The 13011-nt window shown below is 40.9% G+C and overlaps 1 pseudogene; it reads right to left on the minus strand.

The window, feature by feature from the left end:
* Nucleotides 1–359: 359 nt before the first annotated feature.
* LOC105310394 lies at nt 360–10650 on the minus strand (annotated as a pseudogene).
* Nucleotides 10651–13011: the final 2361 nt, after the last annotated feature.

The following is a 13011-nucleotide window of genomic DNA, read 5'->3' on the forward strand; positions in this document are numbered from 1 at the left end:
GGATTTATTGGCAAACTACCTATGGAGTTGATACCTGATGTATCTGCTAGGGACTGCCAGGGTAAATGGGGGAGTTGGGGTTGGAGAGATCAGGGCCTTTCAGTCCTGGACCCACTGGCACATGATTGGGCAGGGGAAGAGAAATGCAAGACACACGACATACAATGTGAAACATTACTCGTTATTATGAGAATAAATAGTGATCATGAGTGGGGAAAATAAACAGAATAACTGACCCTTCAAGTGGTTAGATAACTTTGGCTTCTTGGTCAGCCAGGCATCCAACCCTAGTCATAGACTGGAGAAAAAGAAACCAGAACGATATGGATGAAGACAAAGATGAGATCCAAGGGCTGTTTTTAGGTGATTTGTTTGAAGGCCTCCTCTGGGATCGTGCCCTTGGTCTGTAGGGGAGGAGTCAGGATTTCAGAAGAGCTAGCTCCCTGAGTTTCATTCCCAGGGCACCAACCTCCACATTCTTGGCCTTGCAAAAAGCCCAGAAACATCTATCTTTAAACCACTTGATACCCAGACTTCACCTTGAGCATAGTGAAGACCTGACCAGCTCTGGCGTAGTTCCACTCATTGTCCTGAAGGCACCTGGAGTGGGAGAAGAACAGGTAATCTCCATTAGTACCACAGGACAGACACACTGACCATGCAATGCCACCATTAAATCTATGCCACTTTTTTTGCTGGGATTCATGTACCAGCATGAGCATGTGCAATGAGGAAGAAAGACCTAGTGAAAACCAAAACATCTATTATTAGCATTCATGCTCACTAAATTTCAAAACAGAAATGTAGAGTTGTTCAGAAGAACAAGGGAGTTTAATACATATTCATAGAGAAAGATGTTCAAGGCCATAACACATGGAAATTTTAAAATAAAAACTTCTAATCATTTGTAAATTGGATTATAATGCACATACTGTAACATTTTAAGGTGAAACAACCATAATTTGGTGATTTTCTAGTATATTCACAAGATTTTGCAATCATCAGATTTCCACAATCTACTACCAAAGCATTTTTGTCACCCTAAATAATACTCCTTACCTATTATCAATCACCCCCTAGTCCTCCACTTTCCCCAGACCCTAGTGACCATTAATCTGCTATCTGTCTCTATCAATTTGCCTCTTTGGTCATTTCATATAAATAGACTCATATAATATGTGGTCTTTTATGCCTGACTTCTTTCACTTAGCATAACGGTTTCAAGGTTCATACATGTTATAACAGGTATCAGAACTTCATTCTATTGTTGAATAATATTCTGTTGTATAGATATGCCACATTTTATTTATCCATTAATAAATTGATGGCCTTTTAGGTTGTTTCTACTTTTCAGCTATTATGAATAATGATGCTATGCATATTTGCATACAAGTTTTTGTGTGAACAAATTTTTTTTTTTTTTTTTAGAATTCAAGTGTTTTATTTCTTTGTAAGGAAAACTTGTTAAGAGTAATTTGAACAGTGTTTGTCTTCTCCTAGTAGAATTATTATACACCAAGAGAGCATCTTTTCTGTGCCTTGGCAAAGCCTCAGGTTTGGATCTCTTTCGACATTTAACCCCTGCCCTTTCACTGTCATGAAATATATCAGATTTCCTTTAATGTGATATCCTCAATTATCTTGATATATATCCAGGAGTGGAATTGCTGGGTCATATGGTAAATACATGTTTAACATTTTGAGGAACTGCCAAACTGTTTTCCATAGCGGCTACATTTTTCATTCCCACAAGCAACATATGAAGGTTCAAGTTTCTCCATATCTTTGTTAACATTTATTCCCATACACACACACACACACACACACACACACACACACACACACACACACACACACACACACAGCACCATTCTAGTGTGTGTGAAATATATCTCATTCTATTTTTTATTTGCATTTCTCAAATGACTAATGATGTCGAGTATCTTTCCATGTGCCTTTTGGCCATTTTTTTTTTTTTTTTTGGTAAATGTCTATTGAGATCTTTGTCTATTTTAAATGAGTTGCTAGCCTTTTCATTTTTGAATTCTAAGAGTTTATATATATATATAGCAACTCATTTAAAGGGATGTGTATCCAGAATATATATATATATATATATATAATATATTCTGGATACACATCCCTTATCAGATATACTATTTCCAACTATTGTCTCTGATTCTACAGGTTGTCTTTTCACTTTGTTGTTAGCGTCCTTTGATGCAAAAAGTTTTAAATTTTGATAAAGTCCAATTTATTTAACTTTCCTTTTTGGTTTGTGCTTTTGGCATCATATGTCAGAAACTGTTGCCTAATTCAAGGTCACAGAGAATCTACCCCTATATTTTCTTCTAAGATTTTTACAGTGTTAGCTCTGACTTTTGATTTGTATTTGTATATGGTATGAGATAAAGGTACAAATCAATTTTTTTTTTTTTTTTGTGAGCAAGTATTCAGTTGTCCCTGAATCAGTTGTTGAAAAGACTGTTCTTTACTCATTGAATATTTTTGGCACCCTGGTTAAAAATCAATTGTCCATGAAGGTGAGGTGTGTGTGCGAGCACGCATGTATATGTTTGCGTGGATTCTAATTTTATTCCATTGATCCATATGTCTATCCTTAAGCCAGTATAATATGATATTGATTACTGTAGCTTGTACTAAGTCGTGAAATAGGGGAGTGTGAGTCTTCTAACTTTGTTCTTGAAGATTATTTTGTCTATTGTGGGTTTTTTGCATTTTTCCTATGAATTTTAGGATTAACTTGTCAATTTCTACAAAGAAACCAGCTGGGATTTTGATATGGATTGCAGAGAATCTATATATAAATTTGGGAAGTATTGTCATCTTAACAGTATTAATTCTTTTGATCCATGGAATATCTTTCTATTTATTTAGGTCTTTTTAAATTTACTTCAACAATGTTTTATGACAGTATATATTTTGCATTTTTGTTAAATGTGTTCCTAAATATGTCATCTTTTTTTTTCACATTTACTCACATTTACTCACCATTTATTTTAGCATTCAGAACGTGACATCACTGTTTACATTAAACTAAAATCTCTGGGTTTAATAGCAGAAGAAGCAGACAACGTGGTCAATTTTTTTCTTTGTAATTTAGTCTTGAAAAATTGGGAATATTTTTCTGCTGTGTACCATTCCAGCTTAAAACATGTGGCTTCCTTCTGGCATCTTGTTATCACTGAGTCAAACTGCTCCCCACAGGAGGAAAGTCTAACAGTTCTGGAGACTGGTAGCAATGGAAAACACATATCCTGAGCTGTAATTAACAGTGACAGAGCAACTTAATGGTTCTCCCATGGCTTTCTCTGGAGTGATCAATTGATATAAACATGAGTTTTTTAGCCTCAGACTTAATGTGGTCTACTAATGGCAGTATTTATTGCAGGTATTTCAGCTCATCAAGTGTCACTGGGCAGGGGCAAGTGGGAAAAGAATCAAACCTAAAACAGGTTCTTATCTCTTCAAAGACTTGGGAGCTTACCATCCAGGGTTCTGAGGCAATTAACCTAATGGTACATAGGTAACATGACAACATACAGAGCTTGAATTTCATAAAAGCTCTGATAAGTGAGAATGCCACCTTAAATGCCACTTCCTCCATTATCACCTCTGAGACTGAATGGAAGGTAATTCTCCTATTCTTGTAAATACATTATCTTTTGATGCTATTGTAAATTAATTGTTTTCTTAATTTTATTTTCTGATTGTTCATTATTAGTGTATAGAAATACAACTGATTTTTGTGTATTGATCTTGTGTCCTGCAATCAGACTGAACTTGCCTATTAATTCTAACAGTTTTTTAGTAGTTTCCTTAGGATTTTATATTTGCAAGCTCATGTCATCTGAACATTATATTGTTTTAAAATTATTTACATTTATCACAATAAAATTAATATACATTTTTCATGAGCTCACTTTTTTTGAAGCACAACATCCAAATAGTTATTTTTAAAAATTAACTGCAAGTTCTCATTATCCACTCCCTTACCCTCCAGCTGCCTCCCATTCCTGTAGACTCCTAGCACTCACTTCTGAGATAACTGGAAGTTCATCTCAGACAGGGCAGAGATAACCTGTACCATTTCCTGCTGCTCTGTAGAGAGGCTGGGCATGGAGCTTGATGTTGGTGTCGGCACTGGAATGGAGAAGGCACTCTGGGTTTCTTTTGTGCTGGCATTCCCCACAATTAGTCCATCATTCATGATGCACAGACTAGAAGAAAGATAAGCCCTCAACAACTGAAGAAATGGACAACCCCACACTCACAACAACAATCCTGCTCCCACTGCCACTCAGAAAAAAGTTTCCTTCCATATCACAACTGTGTCTGCCATCCAGATTACTTAGCTGGTTCCTCTGCCTCTCCCACTGAGTTTACCTTTGGAGAGATTGTCTACCAGTTTCACTATATTTGTAGATTTAATACTAATGCATTTACCCTTTACAACAGCCCAAGGAATGGGCATCCTAACCCACGTTTTCAGAGGAGGACAGTGAGTCACTGAGGTCTTATCAGTTAACCAAGTTCACTTAGCTAGCTAGTGAGTGTTGAGGCCAGGAAAATAATCTGATATTCTGCCTCCAGAGCCCACAGTCTTAACCACTAACCTAGATCTCTCCTTGGGTCTACTCCTTGGCTTTCCACAAAATTGGGAAAACCTCCAGGCTGCACCACCACATTCCTACAACACTAGACTTAGCCTGGGATGCATGTTAATTCCCATGTTGCACCCACAATATAGCACTTGCCTGGAATTGCAGGCAGAAGTCAAGATGAAGGTGCAGGTGAAGGCGCGGACAGACCCTTGAGACTTTCCTTCCACTTTACTGGCAACAAACAGTAAACCTTCTTAACTTGTACATACTTTTCACACAATTGGTATTCGCCAGTCAGAGTCTTATCTGATACTCTTGTAGCACTCTAATGGGAGCCAGATAGGGACAATTTTTCACTGAGACTCAGGAGGGCGTTTCCAGGACTGAGAGGGCAACAATCAACTCTCAGCAATAGGACCCCTAACATGTATCAGATTCTCTGACAAACACATGTTCACTTGATTCATTTTTTTAAAATCGGCACAAGAGAAGGGTATTACCAGCCTACTTTGCAAATGAGGAAACTGAAAGGTTAAATAATGGGCTCAAAGTCACACAGTAAGGAATTGAGATGAGACCTATAAAACTCCACAGGCTGTATCTCTAACATGTGAGCTGGGACAGAACGTCATAAATGCAAGTCAGATCAGATAGTTTGGGGGGAAGGTGGGGCTGTGAGAAAGGGAAAGGAATGGAAGGAAAGGATAAAGAAAGGAAGGTAAGATAAGAGAAGGGAAGGGAAGAGAAAGGGAGGGAAAGGAAGATAAGAAAAAAAAAAAGTAAAAAAAAAAAGCAATCTGGGAAGATGTGAAAGTTCGTGAGGGAGTCCAGTTAGGGAAAGGAAGCAGCAGGAGATGTGAGGAAGGAATGCTGCACACACTCACCTTCCTTGAAAACCCCATTTACAGAAAGACAGAGCATCATTTCCTGAAAGAGGAGAACAGTTACTAGGACTCTCAGTATCCTTCTAAACCTCCTACCCACCTCTGACTTTCTTGGTCTATGTGAGGGAGAAAGCAGGTGCTTACCTTCTGGACACACAAGTCTATCACATAGGAATTAAGGTCATGCTGAGTTTTGGGCAATCCATTGAGGAAGTCATGCTTTGTATGCTTCAGCAGCTGAACCCACAGGTCTGTGTGGAGAGGAGGAGGAAAGGTTGGGCCTTTGGCTATTGTGATCAACCCCTTCACACTCCCTTTCCCTTGCTGATCTTCCTGCATCACACAAATACCAGGATCCTTGATTTTCTTCATATTCCTGCTATTCTTAAAGTACTCTCACAAGCTACTTCTAGGAGGGAAAGAAAAACAGGAGGTGGTGGTCCAAGCACTATAGATGTTTCCATGAGCTGGCTGGTGTCTGCTGGGGAGCCACAGGGTCCAGAAGCAGAATCTGAGCTGTGATACTCACAGGGATGGGTCCTTGGGATTGAAGGGAATGGTCAAGGAGAAGCAGGCCTTGTCATGGTAAGCACTGTGGAAACTCTGTCGGTCTCCATAGTCATAGATCAAGTAGTACCTGTGGGGGAGTAAGGAGACAGGCTATCTCTGTGATTTGGAACCCTGAGGGGTCTTGAAGATTCCCTCAACCTATGAGCAGACCCATGTTTGAGTAGCCACTCCTGTCCCAGCTCCTCTCTGCTTCATGATCCCAGGGGTACTTACTGAAGCAGAAATTGAAAGACTAGATTCTTCAGAGATTCAGATCCTGTATAGCTTTCCTGAAATCAAACACACCTTCAAACAATGTAGTAGAAAAACCATCCATTGCAACCCCCTAAATCTTGATTGGTCTGTCCTCACCGTACAAGGTGAGGACATTGTAGACCTATTATCTCTAGGTCTACAATGTCAGTTGCAATTGGTTGTGGTAACTCCTGGCTATCCTGGAAAAGGAAAGAGAAAGTGAGAGGTAGAGACTAGGGAGGTGGCTTTGGATGGTCAGGGAAAAGGATGGCCCGGGAGAGGGTGAAAGTCAGTGTTTAGGTGTGAAAGGGCCCTGGAAATTCCATGGGCAAGATTACAGTGGGCATCTGCATCACGAGGTCCTGAAAGTTGCTACACATATATGCAAGTTTTGTCTGTCTGTCTGTCTATCTGTCTCTCTGTATTAAATTTTTTCCAGAGAGTTGCAGACATGTAATCTAGGCAAGATGCAAAGGGCTTGAGGCCAAGTGAGAAGGTTGTCAATGTTAGTAAGAGACAATGGCGAACATAGGCACTTACTAGGTGTAACGATTTGGTGAAACATTTCCTGATAGCACTGTCCAAAACCAAAAATATACGTGATTGACGGCTCAAGGTTCTGGAACCTCTCTCTCCCTCTCCTTTCTCTTTCTCCCTCTCCATGATTCTGGGTAGCTCCCACCTAAACTGCCTTGACTCCCTCCTCCAGTACCACAAAAAGCAGCATTCAGAGCCCAGGGTCCAGGTCTTCTTCACCCATCCTGAATCCTTTCCTTCATCCAGGTCCAACTGAAAGTTCTAGAGAGACCAGGGAATGGAGTGGGTGCCAAGGGCTCTGGTACCTCATTAAGGGTTCAGCATTCTGCCAGGACCAGGACACACACATGGATGACCAGGGATGCTGCTCAGGAGGTAGAGAGGGAAAGAAAGAGGGATGAAGATAAAAAGGGAGTAAAAATAAAAGGGAAGAGGTGGGTGAGACATAGGGAAGTAAAGATAAGGAAGTAAAAGAAAGCAAAGCAAAGAGAAGAGAAGGAAGTTCTGCCATGGGGATGGAGATCAGGGAAGAAGAGAGAGACAGGGGACATGGCTCCCTGCTGCAGCCCTCTCCTTCATCAGCCCCTGGCTGACCCTGAGACCCCAGGTAGGAATGCAAAACATGCACCTATTGGGTTTAGGGTCCACTTGATGCTGGTTGACCCTTTGTTACCTGCAGGAGCTTGGTTTAACCAGGATATGGGAGACACAACAGCCACAGAGGCAGAAGACCTTCCCCAGAAGGAGTAAAGGGTCGGGCCCCAGCTCAGCATGGAGGGTAGAGGGTCTGTGGCCCCCTCCAATGATCACTGCCTTCTCTTTTTATGGCTCCTGTGCACCTGTGCCTGTCTTAGTTGGTTCCTTGCCTGAGGAATCATACCCTTGTCGAGCTACCCAGGGACCTCCTGAAGGACCAGGCAGGAAGATGTGATGTGGGGAGGGAGAGACAGGCAGTGCCCCCTGAGAGGTCTGTTCTTCTGTCTCCTCAAACATCCCTGCCCTCTGCTTTGGGAGGCCTTCTGCTCACTGTCCGTGGCTTACTTCTGGCCCTTTGACTCAGTGAACTGTGGATTCTCCAAAGGAAGGCCCAGCTCCTGGTATTAGACCAGAGGAACAAGTGTCATGATGGCAGCCACCCAGGGACCTGGCCCTCAACATGGGACAGGAAAGTCCCCATGTCAGCCTGGGATTCGAGAGGAAACCCTTTTGGAACATGAGAATCAGGACCCTTTTCGAGGCAGTTGCGGGGAAGCACCATCTCAGCTTCAAGTAGGGAAGCTGTCTCAGTATAAAGCCCTGGGTTGGAGGACCCTTCTCAGTGCAGGGCACCATCTTCTGGCTCAAGGCTGGACTGTCCTGGTCTTGGTGAAGAAGGAATGTCCTGCTTCATGGAACACCCTCTTGGAAGGGCATGCTGGAGAAGGCTGGGTATAGACGTGTGGGACACATTCCAGACCAAGAGAATAGTTAATCAAGTCAGAAGAAGGAGAGGAGACCTTTAAGCTCAGGTGAAAGATGCATACAATAAGATAGGAGAGAGCAGGGACTGTGGTCCTCTCAGAGAACCAGAGCTGCCACTTCCTGCTGAGGGGCACTGACAGGGGTAATTTGCTCCTAGGGGCAAAGATCTCCTGGAAGGGTGACAGTGGTTATCACCAACCTTATGTAGGTGGACCGGTTTCAGAAGGTGCCGCACAAGGGGTTCCCATCCAACCACAGCTTTTCAAACTTCAGCCCTTTCATCTTGCCCAATTCGCACACTGACTTCAGCTGAAAGATATGGGGAGGAAACTGATAAGGAGTCCCAGAGAAAGAGGGACATCCAGACCCTTGCACCCACAGACCCCTTCCGACCACTCAGGTACCTTCACCTAACTCCTGTCATCACTCTGATGAGCACTATCCCCCACTTTGAACTCAACTTTGATTTGGTCCCTCTTCTCACCTCATTTCTGGAGAGGTTCAGGATCTTGACTGTGGGAGTCATCTATATAAGGTCAGATGGGCCATCTAGCTGGTACACGTTGTTGTTGCATAAGTTCAAGGACAACAACTTTTGGAGAAGAGTTTGAGTGACTGTTACTATTTAAGGCCTCAGGGACAAATCTGCTTTCCACCACATCTGTTCCATCCCCTAACGATACCAGGCCTCACCTCGGGGAAATTCTTTTCAATGATCTACAGGGTGGCAGCCATGAAGTTTCTTCTATTCAGGGTTATATCAATGTCAAAGTCCACTAAGTCTTCAGGAAGCCAAGAGGAGGGAATCAGAAAGCTGAGAGGAGTCCAGGGCCAGCACTAAACCTTCCTTCATTATTACCTCTAAGTATCCCTCCCAGGTGGAACCTTCTGCTCTTGCCTGCCCTAGAATTACTGCTGTCAGCCTTACCTGGGTCAAAGTGGAGATTATGAAGGTCAAGAGCTTTCTGGGAGACATCATATCATTTGCTCATAGTCAGCTGCAGAGGGAAATGGAGAGAGCTGCTCTGAGGCTGTGGTAGTGACAGGAAAATCAGGGGCTGGAAGAAGAAGAGGTGGGTCTGGGTGTGGGCACAAAATGTGCCTTGAGTCTGCATCACCTTTAACTGCTCCATTTCCTTTGGCTTCAACTTATTCCGCACAGAGTATGGTACAGCAGAAGTATTGACAAAGATAGGTATCTGCAGGAAGAAGAGGTGGGAAAAGCACTAGGAACTCTAACTCCAAAGAAGATGAGTAGTCTGTGGCCTGTCCTCTTGCCTTGGGACTGAGTATTGGTAATATCCTTAACACATCTTTTTATTTTCCTCATCACAAATCTTGTAGTTGATATCCTTCAATGCAGAGGCAGTGCTAGCATCCTGGACAAAGAACTGGGCCCGGTGTTTAACACAGTGGAACTACAGAGATCGAAGCAACAGCAAGAGTGTCAGAGGGCAATGGCTTATGCTGAGTAAGGTCTCTCTCCCTTCTCCGTGTAACCTCATCTAGCTTTACCATTCTTTTTTACATCCACTGGATAGAAGGGGACACCGCAATGGCTCTGGACTGAATTCATTAGCTAAATCTTGTCATACTTTATCCCATAAGGAATCTAAAGGTGAAAATAAGGGATGGAAGAGAGGAGAGATGAAATAGAAAAAAAGACTGGAGAACAGACTCAGCACACTGTTCTATTCTGACCTTCTACTGAACTTTAAAAGACTTCTAAAGTAGAGAACTTTGACATGATATCAACTTTATTTTTTTACCAGACATGGATTTTCAAATTTTTTTCCTCTCTATTCCAATACTTACCTCTCAAATAATCAAATTAAATACTTAAAATGATCTTCCTTTAATAAGGTTCCAGGGAAGATCCTACCTATTGAAGACCCTACCTATCTCTCTGATAAAGAGTTTAGAGAATCTACATCCCTACACTCAGCTTGAGCGAAATTGAGACATCCGGTGAGGAGATGCTTCATCTCCTTGACAGTAGTTTCCACCTTTGCTGTTAAACAACTGCTCATGACCTTCCTTCAGTCAGCCTGTTCCCTTGATATTGCTTTCCTTTCAAGATTGTTAACTCCTCATATCCTCAACAAAGTTCCTAGCATTTCTACATGAGATCAGTACAACTCCCCTTGATCTGTCTTTCTTGCATAGTCCCTATGTTTTGTTAGGATACTCACTGTGATCTTGAACCAGGCTCCCAGGCTTCCATCCTGTGTGTTCTCCATTTTTATCTCTAGAGGAGTTCCGTCTTGGTAGTCATTATGCCATTTCACACTGCTATGGTTGGAGTGGGAGTTAGGAAAGGGTGTTGTGGGGAAGTGCATAGAAGAGAGTGTCCATAAATGTGTAGAAATGCTACAAAGTCTTCTATATATTCTCACCTTAATTATACCAGGTCTACAATTAGGACTGCTCAACCATTCTAGTTCTATCACTCTTCACTTTTATAATGGGAGAAAAAAAAAAGATGACCATGGAGAGGAAAAGAGTTGCATAGTCTCATGGGCTGCTACATGCAAACCAGGCTGCCCAGTCACCTACTGTCTTACTTGTGTGTCCTTCTGGGAATGCCTCATCATCACATTTCCATCATCCTACTGAAGGTAGGAAGGCTGAGGCTCATTCACATCCACCATGTTCATAATGAGGTTTCCCCTTGCCAAAAGTCTGGAAAGAATCCTAACCTTTATTTTTCTTTGAGAAAAGCTACTGCCATCATTGTACTTTAAAATTAAGAACAAAAAATAGAAGTTTGAAGAAACATCACAGTCACATGCCATGTACCACGTCTTGGATTGACATCATAGTAGGGCAAGTCAAGTGTCAACCTGCCTAAATGGAACAATCACACAAACCCCAGAGATCAAACTCTGCTACCTATCTAGATATGAAAATCTTATTTAATGCATGGCATAATTGGGGAAGAAATATTGAAGGAGAAGGTAACTGTGTGGAACCATTTAGAAAATGAGACAGGATTTATAAAGAACAAAAGTATGAGCATTCATGGGTTATACACTGGGAAGGCATCTGAATCTTGCCTTCTTTCAAGACTCTCTAATGTAATAACCTGCCACAATCTAGTAGGCAAACTCTCTTATATCTCCCAAATACCAAATTGGTTTCATTAATAATTAGCAAGCTGTACTTTCTTTTCTAGTATAGTCTGAGCTTTAATGTCAGGCGGGACTGATGAAACAGCTTCCTAAATTGTCTTCCTCCTTCCAGCCTTGCTTCTCACAACGGTTTCTTAGAAATATCCTGAGTGAGCTTTCTTTTTATTCAGCTGAAAATGTATTTCAGCTCAAGGAAAAATTGATTCTAACCTCGGATCTTTCATAACAGGGACCTCAACAATGAACTAGAATGATAGATGTCAACTACCATTTCCACGTGTTTAGATATTTTTCTATTTGCTTCTGTTACATAGTTTGATTCCATATAGTCAGAGAACATATTCTGTATGATTTCAATTCTTTTTAAATCTGTTGGGGTTTGTTTGATGTCCCAGGAGATGGTCTATCCTGATAAATAATGCATGGGAACTTGAAAGAAATGTATACTCTGCTGCTGTTGAGTATTCTGTATATGTCATGTAGATTCCATAATTGTATTGATTATATTATTCAGATTTTCTATATTTTTGATGATTTTCTCTCTAGTAATTCTATTACTTGCTGAAAAGGGGTTTTTAATATCCCAATATAATTGTGGACTTGGCCATTTTTCCTTTCATTTCCACCAGTTTTTGCTTCCTGTATTTTGAGGCTCTGTTGTTTAGATGTGTGTACACATCTAGGATAGTTATGTCTTCCTGGTGGATTGATCCTTTTACCACTATGTAATATCCTCTTTGTCTCTACTAATTTTCTTTGTAGTAAAGTCAGTATTTTATAAGATATTGTGGCCTCAGGTATGCTTATAAAAATGTTTTGATTATATTTCACACTGAATTCATTCCTAGGAGTTTCTTTGTTCCACCCCTACACTTGCTATCAATATATCTAATTCCCCATGTGGCAGGATTTAGAAGTTTTTTGGCATCTACAGAAATAAGATAGTCTCAATTATGTATCCCATAAGTACATTAATTAAAGATATTTTATTTTTACAACATTTAACTGAAAAAAAAAAGTACTAGTTGCTTATACATTCTTCTCTAGTGTACATGGAGCATTCACAAGGATTGACCACATACTGGGACACAAAGATAGCCTCAACAAATATAAGAGGATTGAAATCATACTAGCCCTATTCTCTGATCACAGTGCTTTGAAGCTGGAGATCAACTGTAAAAAGAAAGCAGGAAGAAGCACAAATATATGGAGATTAAACAACATGCTACTAAAGAATGATTGGGTCAGACAAGAAATAAAAAGAGAGATCAAGAGATACATAGAAACAAATGATAATGATAGTCCAACATATCAAAACTTTTGGGACACGGCAAAAACGGTAATAAGAGGAAAGTTCATATCATTACAGGCCTACCTCCAAAAACAAGAACAAGCCCAGTTAAACAACCTAATGCTTCATCTTTAAAAACTAGAAAAGGAAGAACAAATGAAGTCTAAATTCACCAGAAGAAAAGAAATAATCAAAATTAGAAGAGAAATAAATGAAATTGAAAACAAACAAACAAACAAACAAAACAATGGAAAAAATAAACACAACAAAGAGCTGGT

Source organism: Pteropus vampyrus, unplaced genomic scaffold (assembly GCF_000151845.1).
Source record: "Pteropus vampyrus isolate Shadow unplaced genomic scaffold, Pvam_2.0 Scaffold2914, whole genome shotgun sequence".
Classification (NCBI taxonomy): domain Eukaryota; kingdom Metazoa; phylum Chordata; class Mammalia; order Chiroptera; family Pteropodidae; genus Pteropus; species Pteropus vampyrus.